Source organism: Ammospiza caudacuta, chromosome 1, assembly GCF_027887145.1.
Source record: "Ammospiza caudacuta isolate bAmmCau1 chromosome 1, bAmmCau1.pri, whole genome shotgun sequence".
Classification (NCBI taxonomy): domain Eukaryota; kingdom Metazoa; phylum Chordata; class Aves; order Passeriformes; family Passerellidae; genus Ammospiza; species Ammospiza caudacuta.
In genome coordinates, this window is record NC_080593.1 from 88,506,760 (window position 1) to 88,528,210 (window position 21,451).

The window sequence follows — 21,451 nt, forward strand, 5'->3', positions numbered from 1 at the left end:
GAAGAGTGGGTAGCGTAGTTTTCCAGTAATGTTTCCATTGTAATAGGCTATGAAAACAAAGACTGAGCTGCACTTTGCTCTAAAAATTCCACTTTCCTATCCAATTTCAAATGCAGTCTTGTCCTCTCACGCTTGCTGGGAAGAGCTCAGGTGGGCCCAGCAGCAGATGCACATCCCTGCCACTGCAGACAAGACATTTCCTGGGCAAAGAGCACTGACTCTGGACCTCACACGCAACTCTTCACCACAAGCTACACGAAGCGCAGGAGACATCAGATGGTTATCACTCACTCTAACAGATAAGTCATCTCCCCAAAAAACACCAGCATGGCAGCAGCCTCAGACCCAGCAGCAGCAGCCAGGCAGGATCACCAGCCCATCCAGGGCTCAAACCAGCAATAACCCCAGCTACACATATCTGTGTGCATAGCCATGCACACAACGTTAATTTCTTCACTTAGTTCTTACAAATGTAGCTCAGTTTCCATTTTCAGAATACTGCTCTTTGATAGAAAAAGTGTACATAATATTAACCCTGGCAAATGCATTAACAAGGGCCTCTTCAGCTGAGAAAGACGGGGCTTTAACATTTTCTAGTCTTCCCCAACTCATGGGAAAAGAGCAAATGTTTCCAGACCTACTGAGTAAAAACATCCTATTTAATAATGAATGCAAAATAGCTAAATACATAACTACATTAAAATCAATGACAGCTGCCCTCATAAATTTTACATTCTGTAAAATTGCATGCCCTATGATCAATGTTTTTTTCAACAGCATGCAGAGGGCTTCAGGAGAGTTGCCTGCTTTATTCTAGATTTAATATTCAAATGAATAATCTGTAACCTCCCTTTCTCTGATCTGATGCAAACACCCAGACAGTAGTAAAGCTTACAGGTGTAGATGGCACAGGAGAACGAATTAGGGGAAAAAAATGTATATGAGTTTTTCCCATACCCATTTTATTAATTTCCACTGATAATTACTAATGGAACTACAGAGTGAAATAACTGCAAGTACTTCCCATTACCTCAGAGATGATCAGAGGGATCCAAAGGTACAGGTATATATTCAAATATACAGCCTTAATGGTGCTTAAAGGACTACAACCTCTGCCTTCCATGGGCCAAGAAATCAGTTCTCAAGTGTTAACAACCGCAGGATAATAAAGTTACAGCAACTCTATCCTATATGCAGAGAAAGAGAACTGAATTGTTCTACTTCTAATCAAAGGCTTAGATTTTTTGAGTTCACACACACAGAGTATTATAGCAGGAATGATAGCACATTACTTAAGAGTGAGAAAAGTGGGAGGGAGAAGTAACCGAGCAAGATCCTAAGACTTGCCATTCACAAGAGGTAGTACTTGAAATAAATCATCCAGTAAATTTGCAAAAGCAAATGTCACATTTACACAATGCTTCTCAACATTTACAAATGGCATCAATGATATTAATATTTTCTCACAAAGATAATAAACAAAGTTCTAAGTGGTAGAAAATCCCCAAAGTAAAACCACTGCTCCACACAACTAATTATGTCTCTTTGGACACTGAGAAATCATTCCTTGCAGCTCTCTGGCATGAGACAGACCACTGTCTATTCAGCTCTATAGCTTCATTGCGAAAGCAATATAAATATTGGAGTTCTAAATTAAATCATTTGTGGCTGTACACAAAGCTAAAAAAAGGCGGTTTATATATTTACCAACTTAGGAACCAAATGAAACTATAAAAAACCCCTCACAAATCTAACAGGAAGTAGTTTCTTGCACTATGTAATTAGCACTTGTTAATCAAAGAGGAAAATGAGAAAATTGTATTCTTGTCCACAAGCTTTTACTAAGTCTAAATCATCACACATTACAATATTAGCCTCCAGTACATAATTGAAATCTTAGAGACAGCTGTTTAAGAGGTGAACAGCACATCATAACTCCAAAGTCCAAAATAACACATTGCTTATTAGGAGGACTTTAACTCAGGGAACAGATAAGTTTACAGTACACAAGAGTAAACCTTTAGAAAAAAAGTTACCCTAGGGCACAGAAGTAGTACAGACAACCTCCCCTAGATAAAAAAAAAAAAAAGAAAAAAGTCTGGCCTAGGGACTCAGTCCTTTGAAAATGAAAATATTAATGTTCTATTTAAAAACAAAATTTTGTGGTGAGGGAAATAAATAGTGAAGAGGGAATGGTTTTCTGCCTTCTGCCAGATTTAAAGCTTTTCAGTAAGACTGTCTGTCAGTGTCAACAGGAGAAAACATACCCAAACCAACAAACTGCTTGGCTGAGCATATGTCTTCATGCACAAATACGAACCCTCCCACAGAAATTCTAGTTTCGGATATATGCATCTGCCTCCAGGCAAAGCTCTGCTGCTTGCAACAGTATCTGAAATTTGGCTGAGCTGACAAATGACTATCATTTCTCACTTGCAAGAGTAGCAAGATCACTTTACACAACAGCAGCGACAAAATATTCCATTTTTCTAAGGAAAATAAAGCAGGCAAACTTTTTCTGGCTTCAGGTGAGATAATGGTCCCTAATTGAGGAAGTTTTGTTTACCATGGAGGAACACAGGAAGCATTACGTTATCAAGTTTCCAAAACAATGGATTCAGTTAGCAATACAGATCCCAATTTTTTTCTTGTCCCTTTTTTGTAAAGACAGTAACTACATTCAGGTAGTTGAAACAGCATTCTGAGAGCCATTAACACTGTCAAAACAAGGATGAGGAAACTGCGACAATAACCCAATGAATTAGCTCTTCTAAAAAAAGCACTGCTGTTTTAATGCAGCCTTTGGCAATGCAGCAATCCAGCCCACAGTTTCCCAAATCATGCTGCAAACCGTCAGGTTTCTTCCTAGAAATATCCCATTTCATTTGATTTACTAATTGCTGAGTCAGTCAGCTGTTTGCAGCATCTTTCTTTTTACAAACACAAACCCAAAAGATATTTCAGTATGCAGGAAACAAGGTATGCAGTTTAATATATATCATGCTTAAAAGAAGTGGGAAAAAAAAATGTCAAGAAAGCTGAAAATCAGCACTGCAGCTCAAGGACTGCATAATGACACCCCTAGTCCCTAAGCATTTGCTCTATCCCCACACTCCTTTCTGACAACATCACAGTCACAGATTCAGAGCTAATTCAGTACAGAAATAAACTGCAATCGAGAAATTTTTGCAACCTATTTCACAATACCTGCCTAAGCAAGGGAAGGAATGCCCAGGAAAAGACTTTACTTCAGCAGCAGAGGCAGACACATGATGTTAACAATGTAATTTTTAAATTTTGAGAGTTGCCACTTTCCTTACTCTAAATCTCAACATGTCTATTATGTAGTAATTCTATTTTGTCCAACTCTGTGGTGTTTTTCAGTTATTCTTTATCAGTTTTCCACCTCAATTTTACCAGCTCCTGAGCAGCTGGGCCACAAACATTGTTAATTACATCATAACATCATGAGGAAAGGATTATTAATCTGATATTTGGCAGAATGCTTCAGGGAATGAGAAACTTTCATTACTGGAAATCTCCACCAGTTATTCAGATATTAATTTGACCATTTAGCATTTTCAATAACTGGAAAAACATGACTTGCTTCCCTTAACACCTGATTCAAGATTGAGGAATAATTCTTGCTTGAATATTCCAGAAAGAGATGAAACAGGAATCTTGTATATAGAGGCTCATCCTAGTATACATCATAATCTAGGTAGCAATATGAAAACAAGCAGAATGTTGAAGTTTCTAATCAGCCCCTAAAAACGAAATTACTTAAGACACATTAGTGCAACAAGCAGGCTAGGCACCCACTATGCTGACGGAGAGTCAGGATATTGAGAAATATCACTTACAGAAGAATAAAATCAGAACTTTTTATTTTATGAGTGGATCTGCTATGCTAGTGAACATTTCAGCATGCATCAAAATGAAAGAAGGCACCTTTTAAAAATACAACTAAATGAAAAGCAATAAAAAAATTATCATACTACTTTTGTTCAGTCAACACTGAATTTCTTTGGACACATGGGAAAAAATTTTGGAAGCACTACACTGTCTTAAACTACTTATCCCAAAATGATTAACTTTCATGCAGCAAAGCAAGCAGGGAGCTCTCAATACTTCTGCCAACCTCATGACAGACCAAAGCAAAGCCTCCCCACTCATTCAGCTCTCAGCTCAACTGTTTGATAGTGTTATATGCTTTGCAAATGACTCCTCAACATTGGCTCAGGTGGAAAAATAACTTTTCTGTATAGGTTACGAAATTTACTGTGCTATTTAAAGACTCAAATTCAACTCATCACAAGTAACTAAACTAGAGAAAGCAGTGCCAGCTAAAACAGCATTTCTAAAACCTTCCTCTGTAACTGAAAACCTCCAGCTTGCAAATTCCTCCCTGTGATGCTCCCACCAAAGAAGACCATCCAGTTGTCAAAATAACTGAGCTGGGTTTACATGATGATAGATGAAAATTTAGCTTCAAAATACTTGGATATAAAATTAAGAATCAACTTATAAGTAGTAGTTCAAGTGCTTCATCAGCTTTGAAGGAAAAGCAAATGCTGAGAATGGATGTTTGCTTTGCAAGCTGAAATGTTCTACAGACCAAGAATGCTCAAACCACTGATTTGTCAGCACTGCTCTTACATTTCTAGCAAAAAGTGTTGCAAACTTCCAGAAAGAAAGCTCTAAATAAACTCTAAATAAAAATATGATGATTTAAATATGATCCTTTCAGCAAAAGCCTTATCAGCCTTCCATATTAATGGAAAAATTACATGCAGAATGGAAAATTAAATTTGATTTTCCAAACCATAATGACATTCAGCTAATTCATCAAGAATGAATATAGCAAAAAGATCTGTACAAGACTTACAGTTCAATGTTATCTTCAGCACATGAATATAAAAGAAAATTACAAGTATTCAAAGAACATGCACATCTAACTTCTTATGCATGGTCCACAGTTTGGAAGACCATGTAACTTTTTGACCAAGGGACATCATGTCTTATCCAAATACAGACACTGTCTTTCCCACCTCCCCAACAATTATTCCAGCATACCCCAGGACTATACTGGTGTACCCCATGCTGTAAATGAAAGCAGAGAATGTGATGATTCTATATTTTACTGGGGCATATAAACCCATCCCAGATCTTGCAAAGATCCCACTGCTATTTTCCTGGAAACTAAATCCTATGTCAAGAATAAATTTTGCCCTTTTCAGAGTCCAGAGGGACAGGAAGGAAGAAAGTCAAACTGATGTTTTTCCTATGTGAAATTGGCTGAACAGGCAAACCATGCTAGTCAGAACTTTTATCTGTCAATAGGCAAATTGTTTCCAATCAACACTTCCACATTCCCTTCATAGTTCTGGATTTGCCATCTCTTTTACTAATTACCTTGCTAAACCTTTGTAACACCACTATTTGACAGAAGAAGTAGTGAAATATTATTTAGCCATTGAAACTTTTTGTTATCTTCTAGAGAAACACATTTCATTCTCTCTTGCCAACTTTTCTGTTCCCTTTTCCTACAGGTTTTATGTTGCCCAGTACCTGTCTGACTTTATTTTGAGCTCCTGATGAACCTGCCAAAGCCTCTGATACTGACACAATGCAAACTACTTTTACCTGCTAAAAGGTGCTTGGAAGCATCACTCTTGCCATCCAATCCCAATTCTCCTCAATCTCAAATATTTGCTCTTTGGGGCAATCTGCTCCTGCAATAGTTCTCCACAAAGCAATGTCTCATGATCAGATTTTTTTTTTTTTTTAAAGCAGGAGGCCAAGCCTCTAACTACTTATGAGGTACACACTTACTGCTATAATTCCAAGCTGAGGAGCCAACAGTGCACTTTTTCAGTATTGTGACTCAGTGATTTACTTATAATGCTTTGAAAAGCATGTCAGTGACCCATGAACATCACGAGAATGGCAGGAAATTTGAGTGTAGCAGGATGTTTTATATTACATGCAATTTGGAATTTTTTTGCTAACATGCAGAGTGATCCCCGTCAGAAAGACCAAGATAAACATACAATTCAGATACCATTACTAAGAGATTAAAAAATAGATACAATGCACCTTAAGACAACCTATACTTTTTCTTAGGATTTAGTAATTTCAAGGCTTGATGTAACCAACTCTTTTCATGATTACACTGGTTTGTGCCAAGAAAGTTATTATTTATTACATGTACAAAAAGCAGATAATACAGGTAAAAACTGGAATGAAAGTATAGGTAACAGCAATATTAAAAATCTGTCCATTCTTACACTAACATTTCACTTTAGTAACGGTCAAGTCTTTAAAATCATATCAGCTACTAGCATTCATTCAGAAAAGTCAAGAATATTGTTTATTAGAGGAAGGTATATAGGGTATTGTTTATAAGAGTAAGGTACCCAGTTTGATTTTAGTGCAGGAAATATTAGCACAAAGACAGTGAATTATGATTCTTTCCTTCTTTTTCCTCATGCAATTCAGAAAGCAAATAACCTGGGTTATCACTCTCCTTAATTATATCAGCTTACACACTTTACATGTATGAACAATACATTAATCTTCTCATCTAGTCTGCTCTCCCGTGCTCCTCTTTGGTTTTCCAACAGAGGAACAGGAGATGTCATACTGACTTAAATACTCACTTTATCAGCTAATTGTCTCTTCTACAAGCAGCTTTCAACTATTCCCATTAAGAATAAAAGATACAAAAATAAGTCTTTCTATAAATTCAGACCAAACAGTTCCTAAGCAAACTGTGGAAATTTTGTTTCAGGGAGAAGAAACATGATCAACCATCCATTAACGTAAATAAGTAGACCAGTTTAACTTTTACCACTATGCTGTTCTAATAAACTGCCCTGTGGCAGCATCTGGAAACTTTTTTTATAATATAAAAGGACCAGTTGCAGTACCAGCCACAGCACACTGGAAAAAAAAAAAAAAAAAAAAAAGACAGAATGTTGACGCTTAGAAATAAATTGTGGTCTATCTGCAAACAGATCTTGTTAAAACAATTTATCCTGCCTTGTGGACAGCAGAACTTTTGGGTTTGTCTCCCACACACAACAATAACCTCTGCACCTTGCTGCTGCTGCCTCTTACAAGCTCTCCTTTATTCCTCCACCTCCAAAATGTCCATTCCCCTCGCAATTCTAAGACATCTTCCCTATGCCTCTTAATTACCAAATCATCAATGGGTATCAGATGCTAGGGTTTGTTCCAAGGTTCAGGTATCCCATCTGGCCAGTCAAAGCAAGGCTCACTGCTGAATTGGCAGGCTAGAAAACAACAGGTAAATGTTGAGTTGCCTTTTTTTCAATTTTCTCCAAAATTGTGTCAATTTAATATTTTGAGGGTTTTTGCCTATCAGGTATTACTACAAGCAATCTCCAAATTGGAGCAGGAGGGTGGTGGGGGCACAGGGTAACAATGAGGGAGGGCTGAGGGTGAACAGAGCAGGAGATGAAACTGTCTTGAAAAGGGAACTCTTCCTCTCCAGCCAAAATTATTTTTGTTGCCTGACTGGGTCAATCTTCAAGTAAAAACACTATTAATTTTCACAAAAAGGAGTACCACATGTCAATGTCACCACACTTGGCATAGGATCAGAAACCAGGCAGACAAACTGTGGGCAGGGAACAGAATCCCAGCCAGAGGTGGTACACCCAGGGAAATGCCCCTCCCATCACTTCAGTCTGGACATCTGATCCATACATATGCAGGCAAAGCCAGAAGTTTTCAAGTTTTGTCCTTAACTTTCCTCTCTCTTGAAAGAGCAATACAAAAAAAATTATTTAAACATCTTAAGCTTTCTTTTTGAAGCTGAACAGAAAACAGTATTTCCTCCATAAACCTTCATTTACAGTGGACACAAAGATTTTCAGACATGTACACAGTTTTAACATAGAAGTGTTTTAAAATTTCCCTAGTCTACACACAGTTGACTTCATAAGCTTGGAGGCTTTTCATTTATGTTCCTCCATAAACATTCAAGCTTTTACGATTTTTTTTGGCTTCTTACCCGTCCATCTGAAACAAATCCCTTCTGGAAAAGGAAGATAATTCTTCAACAAGTATGCATAAGACTGGCTAAACTTCTCCAGTTCCAGCCACCACCAAAAGAGCTAAACTCCTTTCCTCAAAACCTAAGACTTGGATATGGAAATCTTCAACACAGTGTTTGTCAGTTGGGCCATTGTGATGATTTCCTCTTCAATAAGCCTGACCATAACTGGACTTCAATCTACTTCAAATACACCAGTCTTCACTTTGCTCTTAAAGCCTCGTCTCACTTCCCTAGCATATCCCAATTTTACCTTTTATGTAACAGTTTAATAAATTGTTAAAACATAAAGAAACTCATTAAGCTATTCAAACTACATTGAAATATCTTTAGTAAATTAAATTATGTCGTTAATAACTCACATGTGAAGGAAAATAAAAGACCTTACATCTTTTCTGGATACTCTCCAAGCACCAGTACAGTAAAATTAACATTCTCAGTTAGCTGACTTTGAGGTAATTTCCTTTTTTTTTTTAATTTAAATTCTTGAGTTACACTAAAAGTGATGATTTTCTGGAAAACACTGAGCTTCACTTTCAGACAGCCAGATCTCTAAGAAATGTGAAACCATGTATCAAAACCCCCAAATTACTCTATTATTTTCACTTCCTTTGGATTCATTTCTCCACTCTCGTTCTTGAATCATTACCACGTTCTTCTGAATAAAATTAATGATTCACCCAACCACTCATCACATACCCAGAGAAATGGAAGAAATGGAGAAATCACAAATCATGAAAACCTAAGGTGGTGTGCTACAACAGTAATTGATATAAGCTCTTTTAAACTAACAATTAGCCAGCATTTTACAAGTGACAGATAAAGAAGCAAACAGTCTCTTAGAATAATGAGAAATTCCTCTTGGGTTTGCTCCCCAGAAATATCCCACACAGCTCATCCCTGCCGACGGAAGCGGTAGTGAATCACAGCAGTAAAAAATGGTTTGGCTGTAAGAAAATTGGTTTCAAATATTTTTACAGCCACAGAGTTGAAAACGCAGCTATGAAGATTGCAAGGTCAAACATTTGATTTGGAATAAGTGCCTGATGTGCGTGGTATTTGACTCTTCTGCACAGAAGTGGTCATAAAGAAGGTTTGCTCACCTTAAAAATCATTCCATTGTGGATTCTTTGATTAAAAATGCTCGTGATCCAAACTAGCACATTAGTGCAAACTACTGACCACAACTCACTGCTATCCAACTCTACTGCAAATAACATGAGGTATATATAAAAAAAAAAAAAAACAAATAAAAGGCATTGTTTTACTGGCAGAAAGCAAGATGTTTTATGAAGTTTTCCATACAGAGGAAAATGTGGTTAAAAAAGGAGTCCTTAGATGCCTCTCAAATATACATAACACATGCAAAATATAGAGAAACCATTGTTTCAAGCTCTTAGAAGCTCCTACTGTGTTTGGGAAAGAACAATTTGGGGGGAAGAATGAACAGTCATAATAGTCTAAAACTGCATAAGAAAGCTTTGATATGATCCAAAGCAAGAAAATTACATATTGTTGTACTTTCATGAATCAGATCCCAGCTGAGATTGGGTCAATTGGTTTCTTGCACACAGCAGATTTCAAGCATTAACTGCCTGCAGAAGAGTGATTAGTTTTCCTGGACATGGAAAGACAGAATAAAAGATATGATTTGACAGCGCTGCAAGATCCAAAAGCAACTAAAAGAAAGAAACATGAGGAGGAAAGGAAAGAAGATAAATAATGTCTAGTAACAAAGGGGTTGGTTTAATGGTTTTTATAGGGTTTCTTTTTTTAAAGATTTAACAAATTCAATACACAAGATTACTTTGTTTCCTGTGGGCATTGGTGACCATAATTTTTTTTAATTAACTACTGCAGGTATAAAGATTTTATGATTTAGAACTGCAGCACAAAATTAGATATAGAATCTGGCAAGTATATTTTGCTAGAGAAAAAAGTTTTGTGCTGAGTCTGCATACATAATGTATTAATTACTTTAAAATGTTTTATCCAGCTCAGGTTGCTCACTAGACTCCTTGAATTCTTCATGCTTTCTAAACACTCTTTTTCATTTGATGACATGACACCATAGCAGAATAATGTGAATAATATTATGAAATAACATTTGAATATGTAATAGCAAAAAAAAAAAAGGCTGTACCACATGCCTTTCAATTATCCAAGTTCAGATTTTCTTCCATCTTGCTCTGATCTACCACATTTAAATATCTTCCAACTGCACTCCTGCAAGAGTTGATGGATTGCTTAATATTTTCTGCAGGATTCTGTTAGTGTCACTAGGCAGTAACGGTACCAATGCTTTTCTCTTCTTTAACATTTTGTACAACAACAAAGTTAAAATACAAGCAATATTTTAACTACCAACACACAACTTTATACTTGATAAAATATTAATGCAGCTTCCAGCAATTCAATGAATCTATTCACAGCCAAACATCAAATACAAATTTCAGAGCACACAAAAACCTATAATGAAGAGAATTTTTTTCTAAAGCTATACTAAGAACAATTTTAAGCCCTCATAACATCAGTTGTTTTGAAGGCTAGATTATCAGCCATTTACTTCTGGAACTCTGTATAGATCAACATCATCCTTAAGGGCAGCTTAGGCTACACAATTTCAAATTAATTTATTCCAGTGTCCATAAAACCTGTGATATCATACATAAAACCAATTTGATGCTCAAAATAACCCAAAAAACAACCAACTAAAACATTTTTGATGAGTATGCAATCTAACATAGCAGCAGCTGCCCCACTCTGTTCTGTTCTATCAGGGAACTTGACAAAGAATGAAGAATTCCTGAGCATCCCTGAGGTCACATGGCTCTCCCTGCTCACTTCAGTGCCCAATTAAACTACAGCAGAAGCCGCAGGAAAGGAACCACTGAGCAGCTTGGAGTTGTTTTCTCACAGCTATCTCAGACCACATTTCCAAAAGGTTGCCAGGCTGTTCTTCTAAGAGGACAGCTAATTAGATTGAAGCTAAGTCTGAAGCAAATGTATGTTTAACTTACTGGACTGTCCTATCTGTAACGCTGCTTAAACACACACAGGACTAGAGCAAGGAACAAGTCCCAGTAAGAATCTAAAGGCCTTTCAAAGACTCTAAGAAGGTACAGAGTGTATTTTTGACCTGTATTAGGGGTCATGGAGGTGGTACTGTGCTCTTCTACTTCCTAAAGTTATTGAACAACTTTGTATTTTTCATGCCATTTCTGAGACTTTCAGTTCACAAAAATAAGCCTCAAAATCAAATATTTAGAAACATCAGCCTGAAGAAGTTCTTCAACTATATAACCATTCTTTGCAGACAGACGGCCTTAAGGGATGACTTTCTTTTTTCTTGAAATATGTATTTCAAATAAATCAAAGCACCTCTGCTGCACCTTAGGAAGCTTAATATTTGTTGTATGATGTGTACACATCCACACTATCTTCAGAATTTGAAAACAAAACAAGTTTACTAAACTATTACTAATTTAAGTACCCAGCTTTCTAAAACTTCTGATCAGCAAGCCCTGAAGAAAAAATTGGAAGAGTATATTGGAAAAGGGGTGAACAAAGTTACAGACTGCTAGCAGGGGTGGGGGTTTTCTTTGCTATTCTAAGTAGAGCTGTTATTCAAGTATCTCTTTGAGATTGCTCTGGTGTGCCCTCTTCAACCATTTTTCAAAGATAAAGATAGCAGATATTTGATTCATTCACATGACACTACAGACTGCAGCCTTTAAAACCACAAAGTCATCTAAAAAAACAAGTTATGTGAAAATGCATACTTAATTTCTTAATGGCAAACTCACAAACTGGACATTCAAATTAATATTCCAATCAGGAAAAACAGAAATAATTCCTAACAGAAGTATTGTCTGGAAACAGTAGTTAAAGCTGGGGCTTGCACCTAAAATTAGGTTTCAGCTTCTCTGTTTGAAAAGTGTATCAATCCCAATTACCCTAAGTATGTAATGAACTGAAAATTAAATAAATCCATTAGTTTAATTTTAACCTAAATGAGTCCTTAAAGATACTTTAAAAGTGCTCCATCAGTGAATGTTCTCAATTGAACGTATTTAAGGCAGAAATATAATGAACAGGATATGCACATAAGAGCCTGGGCTGCTCTTAATGCTAAATTATTCATAGTGGTAATCAAACTGATGAATGTCACTGAGTGAAAAGACAACTCTGATCAATCTTAATTTTTTGTCCACAACTAATAAGCTTTTGGGCCATCAGAAGATTTGGAAGCCTATTGTACATGGGGCTTGTTTACTCTGTTTTTTAAAAAATTAACACCTAGCAAAGTTAAGAACTGAGCTCATAAAATGACATCTACTTGTTACCCACTTTGGGTTGGGGTGAGAGGCAGCTTTATGCTTGATCTTGGTCCTTGCTCACCCTGGCCATGGTTGTTAAACTCATTTTTGAATGCTGTTGTGGAGACATCTGCTCAAGGGAGGGGATTGTCCTGCTCTTGGGCAGCCTCACCTTGATCACTGTGTTTAGTTTTGGGCACCACAATACAAGAAAGACATAGAACTATTAGAGAATGTCCAAAGGAGGACAACAAAGATGGTGAAGGAAGGGAAGATGAATGAGAAGCAGCTGAAGTCACTTGGTCTGTTCAGCCTGGAGGAGACTGAGGGGAGATCCCATCATGGCTACAAATTCCTCATGGGGGGAAGAGGAGGGGCAGGCACTGATCTCTTGTCTGTGGTGACAGTGACAGGACCTGAGGGAGTGGCCTGAAGCTGTGTCTGGGAAGGTCTGGGTTGGACAAGAGGGAAACATTCTTCACACAGAGAGTGATCAGGCACTGGAAGGGCCTGGGCTCCCCAGAGGAGAGGTCAACCAGCCTGACAAGGTTCTGGAAGTGTTTGGACAAGGTGTGACTCCTGGGGACAATCCTGTGCAGGGACAGGAGTCAGACTCAAAGACCTTTGTGGGTCCTTTCCAACTCAGCATATTCTATAATTCAGATCAATACTAAATATCTCTTTGTCTTTATAGACATACGTGGTCATTTGATCAATTTTTCATTCTGTTTTTTAGTCAGCTTCACCATTCAGGTATCTAATAAGAATTTTCAAATCTCTATATATATACTGACAATTGATTCCAACCTGTTACCAGTATTCCCATCTTCCCCTGGTTTGTTTCTCACGGACATCTGAAAAACAAATAAAAAACACCAAAACAAACCAAACAAACTCTTTGAAAAAAAATGAGGAAAAAAAAATGGCAAACTCAAAAGCCCAACCCCAAAATTTGTTTCCTTCTCCCTGGAAGAATCGCCTTCTGTTTAATTGTCAGCATAATTCTGGCTCTCATTCACAATTTGCACTAAAGCACTGCTAGCCTACTGAGAGCAGGTTTAAAGACCATGAAAAGAGATAAGATAACAATAACCTGTGGCTATGGAAAAGTAAACAGATTGGGATTCAAGTTCTTCAGGTTCTGTTGGCCTTTGTCATGTGGTGCCTGTAAAACCAGACCAGTATTCCTGCCTCCTGTCAAACTACTTATTGAGAGATATGTATGTGCTCTGTTATTTTCATCATTCTTGTGGCTGACAGGAAGCACCAGCTGAAATTCTGGAGTCTATTCTAATGCACTGTAAAAATAAAAAGTCAAAGAACATGACATACCCTCTCCCTTGCCTGTAACAAGTTTTCACAAGCAACTTAAATGTTGAATATTATTCTGACTCAACTGTTCCATATAACCAGGATGACAAATTCTGTCGTATGACCCCATCTACACATCAAGAACCCTGTTACAGGAAGATATATTGGAACTCAACATGAAAATAGTACTGCATTCCATTACAAAGAAATATTTGCACAAAAAATACTAAGAGTTTACCTACAGTAAGAAATCTCATTAAAAATATATATAATTCCTACACTTGCACAGTTTAACCAATATTAGTACTAGTGAAAAGTAAAATTTTCCAAAAAATTTACAATATTACACTGGCTTGCAATTTACAGGACAAAGTCTTATAAAGCAAGATAAGAATTAAGGAACAAAAGAGCAGTTCACACATTCTGCCTCCAAAGGATGCTAAAGTTCTTTCAGCTAGACAGCAAAACACTGAACTGGATTATCTGTTGGATAAATTTTCTAAAAGAGTAAAGTTTCTAAAAGTTGATACCAGCATGGCACAAGAAAAAAAAAAGTATGAAAACACTTCCCTCCTTAAATAAGAGGTGAATTTCACAGCAGCTTTACATGAGCCAGTCCCAGAGTCTGAATGTCCACAGCAGCAAGCTGCTGCTGCTTTACACTGTTTTTCTCTAGTAGTACCTCCTCACAGGAGAACAAACACAAATGTCTTGAGGACCATCAGATTACACAGAACAGCAACACAACACAAGCAGTGCTCAATTTCCTACCTGTATATTTCTCTTATATGGTAGTCTGACAATAGAGCTGAAACTATCAATGAGAGTTGCTGTGGTCACTAAACACTGATTCCAATGAGAGAAGGCACCATTACAAAGCTCTTACTCTCAAGGATAACTTCTTAATTCCAAAGAAATTAAACTGACCACTCTAATGCCAAAACGAAATACTTTATGAAAAAGTAAAAAAAAAACAAACTGTTTTGAAGTATCGTCATAGTCAATTTCCATACCACAGTTTATCGCTTAAAGAGAGGAGAACGGAAAAAAAAAAATCAAAACAAAAACATGTTGTGGTAGAGTTTTTCAATAATTGAAAATAAAACTCTGGATCACAAAAACAAGGTTGGCAAATGGTATCAAAAGCCAGCTTAGGAAGACTAACTTGCCAAGGGTACCTTTTCTGAACTAATCAAGTCTCCAAGCACATTTGCTTTCAGTGACAACTGAGGTTATGAGCTAAACACACCTTTTCCATGCTGACTGTTCAGTTCCATTGGTCAAAGACAGGAGGAATTGCTCCTCCTGTACTACAAACTTGCATACTACAAACCTGCACTCAGTAAGATGCATAGTGAAGGGCTTTAGAATTCAAGCTAATTCTCTTTTGTGGGTTATAAAAAGACCTTAATGTGAACCCAATGGTAAGAATGCCTCCATGAGTTGGGAATTCCTACAACAGCCCATGTATGAGATAATTTATGCAGTGCTCAAAGTCACAAGCTTCCAATTTAGCCGAAAGTAAATGCCCCTAAAGAATCTTCATATTTCATACTGCAAAACTGTATTTAAGTAATCAAAAAGTGAATAATAGAGCAGTTAGCCAGCTCTTTAATACATTAGCTAAAAGTATATCAATTCCATTGATTTTTACAATGGGCTGTTTTCACATAATGGATTAAGCTCTCTAGAAAGACTGTAAAGGGGAAAAAATGCTCTGCCAGAATTAGCAGAAGATGGTATCAAAGTGCTTTTATGACAAGCATGCAGTTAAAACATTTTATTTGGGGATGCTAAATTTAGAGTACTTCTGTCAGGAATAGACCTGGTGCTAACAGTTGAGTAAAAGCCATGATTTCAACATTGCAGATATATTTTCAATATTTCTGTCATATTCTCTTTCAAGTATTTTATTCCTAGCTAAGAAACAGGAAGTTTGAACTAGGAATATGTAATCAAACTTGCAACACAACAAAAGGTTAACAGCAGGATGCCTCAAGGATCCATAAAGCTAGCAACATTTAAAGGCACTAATTAATGAGCTGAAAAAGAAAGCAGAAAAGTTAACAGCTATATAGGTTGGTCAAGTACATAAGTCCAAAAATGTAACCAGCTGGAAGCTAATCAACCATGATGTACAGGTAATGCACTGGCAGATAAAAGTCAATGTTAATAAATGCAGAAGAAGTGTCACTGAAAGTTAAATAATTACTAGTATGGTCAGCAACCTTCTAAATTAAGAAGGCCTAGTACAAACAAGAGGATTACAAGCATCCCTGTGGAACTCAGGGAAGATCTCTGCTCAATATGAGAACATCACTGCTGATAATTAAAAGTATCAAGATTCAAAAGCAGCAGTGGCAAGCACTAGCTCAACTGCCTTCATATAAAACTACTGCTTCATTCTTAATGATGACCTGAAAAAGGCTGCTGCAGCATTAGACTAGGTAGAGAATTAGAAATCCAACAGAAAGGTTAAGAAGACAAAGAATGAAAAAACACAGTTATAAGAAGACTAAATGTAAACAGAAGGGAAATAATTTACACCTCAAAAATTAAGATGCTGCTCAGTGAAAGCAGGAAGTACACAGTCCAGAGATACTAATTTTTTATACAATGCATAATTGAATATTCACTTCTGTCTAGTGCATCTTTATAATAAAGAATCTGTCACTATTCAAAGGAGGACAGAAAAAATTGACTAGGATGAAGAACATCCCATGTAATGATCCAAGCCTACCTCTATTAAGTATGTACAAGACACATACTACGAGAGAAGTATTCAACACTTACCTTCTTTAACACTTCTTGTATCTGTCATGAGTTATTCAACCAGATGAACTCCAGATAAACTCCAGTGTCACAATTTCAATACTAAAATCAGCATGTTGACCCTTCAAAGAGGGTGGGGGGCACCAAAACCACCTCCTTCCAAACAAACTTTAAAAATCAAAGAGCAACACAGAAAAGCAAATTATGCACTATAACTTGGCCTGAAGGAGAGCAAAACATGCTTCTAGATTTTGGTTATAATTTAAGACAGATAAAAGAACTCCAAAATTCTTAATGAGGTGATTGGTTAAGTATGAAACAGCACCATTTTAAATAGCACTACTACAATTATTAAAAGGTATTTTAATGTACCTTACACACAAAAAAAATCAATTTATTTGAATTTGTGAGTGATTTATTTTCTTTATAAGCAGTGACAGCTCCTGATACAGCTCAACTTAAGTCTAGAGATGGCCCCTGCACTTCCATGAGAAGACATCTAAAAACACAGGCTGGGGAAGACTGCAGAGCCAAAGACCATACCATTTTGGTCCTGTGAATCAAACTTTTCTGCTATGTGGACAGTCTGACACCATATGCCCTAAAATAAAAAAAAATTAAAAAAACCCAAAACCTACTAGAAATATAAAATCTGTCAAGAATCTCTTGTCTCTTGAACAAAACATGATGCAAATTACATTCAAAGGATTTAAATATTTGGGAGTACTTTATTTTTAGATGCGTGTCTCTGAAGCTACTTTTTGTCCTCTGACCAAAGACAAAGATTACACTCCTTTTACGAAAGAATAAAGAAAAAATATTTTAAAAGTTCACAGCTAACATATGGGTTATCAACACATATGCAACAATGAAAGGACAGCAGAATACTATTTTCCTAAAGCAGCAATACAGCATTGAAATTTATTCTATATTACCTCCATTCTTTTTCTGTACAGCTTATTCCTGAACTCATTCAAACAAATTCACTTTGAGATGAAGAGTGGAGAGGAATAAATCTTCATATAAAAGTGAAACAGTACCACCTCACCACTAGACTAAGAAATGACTGTCACATGGTGTTTTCAAAGCATTTTCATGACTTACATTAGTGTCTTTGAATTGCCCTATTCCTATAAGAACAAGGTACATGAGGAATAAGGTATACTCATTCATGTAGCTTACAAGTCTGAGCAGACAGACATCATCCAGTAATAGTCCATGTGCTGTCCTTGCCACCTTGATCTCAAGGGTGACTCGTGTGTGGTGTCCTTGCCAGGTAATGTTTGTATCATTTTTCTGAGGATGACCATGCTGCCACAATTTCCCTACTGACAATAACAATCTCAGGTTTACATTCTTGTTTCACAAGTAAGCCTGAGAAAATGCAGCAAACAAATTCAAAGTGCTAGCAATTCCACTTTAAAAAAGGCCAGCATCACAGGAGAACACAGACACAATTCCAAGTCACAGAAAATGATGAAGCTGGCACTAGAAAGTCAAGTGCTATCTTCAAGGTAAGTAATTCTTTGTATTTACAAGAAAAACTAGTTCTGTGGTGCTCCAAGTGCTCAGAGTAGCATGATCTTCAATGTCTTTGCAAAGGAATGAAGTTGAGAGCAGCAAGCTATAATAATACATGGTTAGTTACATAGTTTTGGTTTGCACAGCTGTTGGCTATGTTCATTTACAGTTCATGTAGTGCCAACATCATTTATATAAACCGAGGAGGCTGTTAGGCTGTTTTACTCCTGTTCATCGCCATAAAAGTTATTTCTCTCAGCAGCTGCTGCACAAAAATCAGTTTCTATTTCAGTATCTCAGGCTCTAAGTTCACGAAGTGGCAGGTTCCAGAATCTACTAAAAACAAGCGGGACCTAAAGAAACTTGCCCATGCTTAATAGTATAAGAGGGGGGCGGAGGTAGAGGGGGCAGAAGACACGCACTTCTGCTTTCCTAGAGTGGAAGGAGGTAGTAACCCTCTGCTAACACGGCCAAAGTCACATGAAAACCGAGTTCCATTAGGCAACCAATTAGAATGAGAGCTTTGCCGAGCCTCTTCAGCTTTATGAATTAAAATGCAACAAAATAAGGCTGATCCGGAGCCCAGCACATAAGAGAAACTCTAAAATATTGGTCACATGTTACATAATAACCATCAACTGAACGAACTTGATGCGACAGCGGTGAAGAGGTAGAGCCGACGATGGTGCCCTGGTACTCCCCCTGCACACACACACACGCACAAACAGCCACGCTGCCGGAGGCTGCTGACACACGGCAGCTCCGACCACTGGCAGCAGCAACAGGACGTCCCCAGTCCCACGACCCTCTCCGCGGCAAGAGCACCGAGCCGAGCCGCCGGAAGGCAGCCGCAGGCTGTGTGTGCCCGTCCCCGGCGCCGGCTGCCTCCGAGCGGGCACCGCGGCGGGGTCACCCCGCTCGGAGGAAGCGGCGGCCGGCCGAGGCGGCGGCTCTCCCGCGGGCGGCCGGAGAGGGAAGAAGCCCGGCGCTGCTGAACTTGGAGCTTCCCTTCCCCCGAGACCCAGCGCGGCCGGGAGTGGGGCGGGGGGAAGCGGAACCCGAGGCGCCCGGAGCCCACACTCACCTCGGCCCTCCTCTCCGTCGCTGCGGGGCGAGGCGAGGGGCGCCGCCAGCCCCGCCGCTGCCGCCCCGGTCACCGGGCGCCCGAGCACAAGAGTCCCGCAGGGTAAATCCTCCGGGCGGCGGCGGGGACGGGCGCACACGCCGCTCGTCGCGGCGGCCGCTGCCTCGCACCAAGTTGAGGCGCGGCCGCCGCTGCCGCTGCACTGCCGGGCTGCCGGCGGCCGCCGCTACGGCCCCGGGGAGCGGGCGCCTCCGCTCGCCGCCTCGCTCCGCGGCCGGGGAAGCGGCGCTGCACCGCCGCCGCCTCGGCCCCCCTCTTCCTGCGGCTGCCGGGAGCCGCGCTCCGGGCGCAGCAGCGCGGTCACACGGAGCCCCGCGGAGGAGCCGCCGCCTCCCTGGGCGCCTCGGAGCCCGCAGCTGCAGCCCCCCGGCGGCGCCCGCTCCGCATGCCCCGCGCCCCGCCGCTCCCGCTGCTGCCGCCGGCGGCGGCGCCCCCGCCCGCTCTCCCGCGCACCACCGCTGCCGCCCGAGCCCCGCTCAGCGCCGCGTCTCCATCGCCGGCGGCAGCGGCGGCGCGGAGAGGCGGGATCAGGGAAGGGGCGGCGACCGCCCCGCGCGGCCCCGCTCCGCCCCGCCGCTGCCCCGGATGTGCGGGGGTCGCCGCGGCGGGGATGTCTCTACCCGGGGCGGGGGTCGCTGTCGCGGGCGTGCGGGGGCCCGGCGCGGGCGGGAACCGCCTCCCAGCCCGGTGCAGCAAAGCCGGCGGGCTCCGGTGCCCCTGGTGCCAGCTTGCCCCGGGCGAGGGCGGCTGCCGGCTCTGGCGGGCTCCAGTGCAACACGCACCGACCCGGGGCTCCCGGCCGAGGGGGCCGAGCGGCGCTTCGAGCGCGGCCCTGCGGGCTGCGGGTGCGTGGCTGCCAGCCGGGTGGCGGCTCTCCGGGGCCTGCAGGCTTTGTACCGGGGAGCAGGTGAGGTGTTTCCCTGTGTCATCCTGCTGCCCGGGCACCTGCTGCACCCGCGCTTAACGTGTGCTTTTAAAGCAGCTCTGGTCGGCGGGGATGAGCGGGAACCGCGTGGCACCGGCTCGTCTTTGCTACGCCTTGTGCTGGGGTCAGCAGCAGCTCCCAGCTCCTTGCTGGGCCACGGCTTTGGCATAGTTTGTGTGCCGCCAACGTGGTGCCCCAGCAGCGATGTTGGGGCGAATAGCTGAAACAAATGTTGCACTGGATCATTAGGCTGCAATAAGGCTCTTAGCAGTGGCCCCTGGGCAAGGAAGCATCAAAATGTTACCTACGTGCCCTAAGACTACGTTTGTTCTAAGGTTATTCCATACAACTAGAAACAGCTTCACACACACAGAACAAGATATATTCTGCCACCTAAATTATGTGAAGTGTTTTATCTTCTCCCTAATCTTAATTTCAGCTTTTTAAAGTTTATAGATCAAAGTTTGTTTGTTCCCTTTAGAAAGTCTAACTCACAAAGTTTTAGTGAAGAAAACGCTGGGTTTCCTTGACAAGTGAATCTTAAGTCTCTGAAATGATATATAACTTTAAAGAGGTATTTATTTACAGAATCCAAAAATCATGCTGTGCTCATTATAAACATTTTTAACAAGTTTCTTGGCAGAAACCCTATATTCAAAATAGAACTTAAACAGAGAAAGGGGGAAAAAAAGTGTGCAGACAAAGTTAGGGGAATGCTGAACACGTCATACTGATGCCTCATCATTTTTAGGGAGATATTGCTGGTGCATCCATTTATTTCTCTCTTTAAAGACCTTTAAGTTAGGTCACTGTCTGGTTCTAGCCCTTTATCCACAACACATTTGAAGTTGTGGTGTTTTCATTTCATTTTATTTAACCCTAAGAGTTAATTTTTATTGTGGTACTTGCTCTTGCTGCCCTCCAAAGTAACTTAAACCTTTTTAAAGGCACTTAGGTTTTCCAGCCATTCATTTGGGATGCTTTTTCTTCAGACAAAACCAGCGAGTTCAGAATCCTCGTGTACCCACAGATCTGTTGAGGATGAGCATTTAATTTGTGAGGTAGCATACAGGAGTCTGTTTCTCCATATATTTTGATGTATATTTTGAAGCTATTTCAGGCCCAGCCTCTTAAAGCAGTACACTGCAGGCAGCAGCACGGTTGTTGCATTTGAAGTCCATCTGCCTTTTCTCCCCTTGCTGGGCAAGAGTCAAAAGTGCAAGATGGATTCCTGAGAAGACCAGGGTGCACTGAGAATTTGACTAAAAGAGGATTTGACTAATATTGACTGAAACAGTTTGAATATTTAAAAAAAAAATTTTTGAAAAATGCCTGAAGGTGTAGTCACGTGACAGAGTAAACATTCCTGTGAAAAT

General features: G+C 40.0%; 1 protein-coding gene across 4 annotated transcripts in view; it reads right to left on the reverse strand.

Annotated features, from left to right (window-relative positions):
• The window catches only part of GALNT1 (polypeptide N-acetylgalactosaminyltransferase 1), a 159,282-nt gene that overhangs the window by 67,574 nt on the left and 70,257 nt on the right, over positions 1-21,451 (reverse strand). The window contains exon 1 of one of the 4 annotated variants that reach the window (XM_058800944.1): positions 19,091-19,314. The exons of 1 other annotated variant lie outside the window; for it this stretch is intronic. The gene's annotated coding sequence lies outside the window, so the exon portion shown is untranslated. Of the gene's footprint in view, positions 1-19,090; positions 19,315-21,451 lie in introns of those variants that run through there. 2 more of the 4 variants (XM_058800916.1, XM_058800936.1) reach the window with 2 other exon arrangements.